The 2953-nt window shown below is 37.3% G+C and overlaps 1 long non-coding RNA gene across 2 annotated transcripts; it reads right to left on the bottom strand.

Moving 5' to 3' along the window:
* On the bottom strand, positions 1–2750 carry LOC137029286 (uncharacterized). Of its 2 annotated transcripts, none has more exons than XR_010896272.1 (3): positions 2401–2750; positions 1684–1801; positions 1–38 (listed from the first exon to the last, which is right to left on the bottom strand). It is a non-coding gene; the product is annotated as an uncharacterized lncRNA (long non-coding RNA). The 2 variants fall into 2 exon arrangements; XR_010896273.1 differs by lacking the exon at positions 1–38 and adding an exon at positions 97–327.
* Positions 2751–2953: the final 203 nt, after the last annotated feature.

Raw genomic sequence — 2953 nt, 5'->3', positions numbered from 1 at the left:
ATCTTATTCTTCTGAATCTGATTCTTCTCAGTTACCATCTGAAAATAAGAAAGAAAAGCAAATAAAAATCAAATCAAAATAAAAAAAAACAATTATTCATTGCAGTATTACTCATTGAAAGTCAATTTCAACTGAGGGTGCTTCTTTTTACCTACTTCTAAAATGATTATATCTAATCTAACAAACACAATAATGAGTTTTCAATATTGACATTTGCTACAGTGAGCTGTGAATTATGGGTTATCAGTATCAATCCCAATCTTCCATATGGGTGCACCCCAGAGTCCCGGTAAAACGAGTGTCCTCATAGACCAGGCTTGTGTCAATCTAACAACACACAGAGATTCTTCAGTCAAGTCAAACATGAAGAACATGTTCGCATGATGTCCTCATAAAACACGTGTCCTCATAAAACAGGTGTAAAGCTACACACCACCTCACATACTGCCATGAACATGCATGTAATGTGATGCATATTAGGGCTGGGCGATATATCGCATGTGATTGTCACGCGCATTTCGTCAGTAAAGCCGGTTCCCTGATTGCCGCTAAATCGCCATCACCTGCTTTCAAATTTAATAGACAGAGCCGTAGATCACTGACAAGCTACGCAATATCGCGTTCATATCGCAGATGAATCGCCTTCGATAATGAACGCGATATTGCGTGGCTTTTCAGTGATCTACGGCTCTGTCTATTAAATGGCGCTCCATTTGAAAGCAGGTGATGGTGATTTAGCGGTAATCAGGGAACCGGCTTTACTGAAGAAATGCGCGTGACAAAAGCATGCGATATATCGTGCAGCCCTAATGCATATATAAAGCCATGTAGGGCTGCACAATATATAGTTTTGTCACTGATACCTATCTGTGGGTGTGACATTGCAGTACAAATGAAGTCAAGTAGGCTATAGGGATCATAGTTGATCTGCGATCCATACGGACTACGGCTGCACGATGTATGGTTTTAGCATTGTATCCCGATGTGTGCATCCACAAAAGTCACATCACAGGATGTGCAATGTCAAGTGTAGGGATCGTAGTTGATCCGAACGGTCCAGCTGCCCCCCGGTTAAGAGCGCATGTGACTTTTACAAATGTCATTTGCTTGTGTTTTTAAGTCCTGTCAATTTAAACATCAAACGCACTATGACTGGAACTCGCGCTGTTTTCTGACAGACAGATAGCACGTGAACACAGAGTTCAGTTCTCTTTCTCTTATCTTTGAGCTTGAACAAACACTCTCAGCGAAAACAGTTGGTTCTGTGTTGTAAACAATTAAGAAAACGGATGCATATAATATTGGACCCATACATGCTTTCCTCAATGTGTGTACCTCAATACAGTTAGATTAACCTGAAAAACATAAAGCACTGCTTATTTTAATTTGTATCTTATTTTTATTGTGTTTATCTAAGCTTGTAATTCGTTTATTATTCTCTAAGCAGATGCACTACCCTACAAAATGATCCCAATCATCCTAGAATGATTAATTATTTTCAAATAGTGCTATTCAATTCATCTGGTGGAATTGTTTTCATATCGCAATATATAAATTGCAGAAAAACTAAATATTGCAATGTCAGTTTTTCTGCAATATTGTGTAGCCCTATTTCCCTGAGTAACATTTAACCTTTAATAATAAAGCAAGTAAAATCATGACTGTAAATAACATATAATATACCTGACACAGGTGAAATCACTGATGAATCTTTGTGAATACTGTATGTCTTCCTCCTGAGATTGGGCTTTCTCCATCACTGTTTCACTTCAGCATGATCTGATGTGTCTTCTGTCATCTTCTGTTTTTAGTATAAACGTCAAAAGATAAATTATAGTAAACAGCAAGTTATTTTCATACTTTATTGTATGATATTTAAGAATTATGTATAATTGAGGATCAATATTCCTTCATAAATTTTCACAATTGATAAATTATAGACAATAATACTGACAGCATTAATTTGACTGAATAAGACTGACAGTTCTGATACATCTTATCATAGCCAGTAAATCTTTGTTTCTTAATGTCTTTAAATCAAGCAGAACTGTAGTAATATTTACAGTAGGCTGGTATGTGAGGATACTGTACTGGGTGAAATGCCGTCCCCTTCAGACTGTAGTCATGACAACGCCTTTATTATGATGGCTTGGCTAGGTTATTGCATGCGATCAGAAAATGATGCAGTTACAATTATAGTTTAATCGAAAACCAGCTTTAAATGACAAGCATCGCTGATTCCCTCCCTGACAGTCTTTAAACACAATCACAATCTCGCTAGCGCCGTTAGCATCGCGAGCTAGCTGTTTTATAACTGTAAAACGAGCTGCAAAGAGCTTACAAAACATGAACAAACAAGCCAAACGGACCCACAAGCATTTAAAAAGCAGAACAACTTACCTTTAAAATAATAGTAGCCTCCATCAGGTGCTCAGATGTCTTCTCAGGTGCAGCTTCTATCCGGCCCAAACAGGAAATGAACGCGAAGACTCTTATTATAAACCATACTTAATATAATATACGCGGGATTAAAATAATAATAATAAATATATGTGATGTGAGCGCACGAGTTAATGTGTGGTTGTGTTTACATGAATAGCATATGCTAACGAGCTAAATAAACTGTATAAATACTGAGTAAACAGCATTCAAGTTATTTTTATACTTTATTACATGACATTTAAGGGATATTTTTAATCGAGGATCACTATTTATTCATATATTTAATTCACAAATAAAAAATTATAGGCAATAACACTTAGATAATTAGTATTTTGCATTAACTCGCTTGTTATACAGACCTATGCTGAAGCTGAAGCTGAATGAAGCTCCGCCCACCGGCGCCATCTTGTCTCGCTGTTGTTCATTGCGTATGCAACCAATAGGAGCTGCAGAATTAGGCTCCGCCCGTCGGCGCCATCTTGTTTTCGTGATTTCCCGCCTACCAGTACCG

Source organism: Chanodichthys erythropterus, chromosome 10 (assembly GCF_024489055.1).
Source record: "Chanodichthys erythropterus isolate Z2021 chromosome 10, ASM2448905v1, whole genome shotgun sequence".
NCBI classification, from domain to species: domain Eukaryota; kingdom Metazoa; phylum Chordata; class Actinopteri; order Cypriniformes; family Xenocyprididae; genus Chanodichthys; species Chanodichthys erythropterus.
The sequence above is the reverse complement of the archived record's forward strand: the minus strand, read 5'-3'. Positions and strand labels throughout refer to the sequence as shown.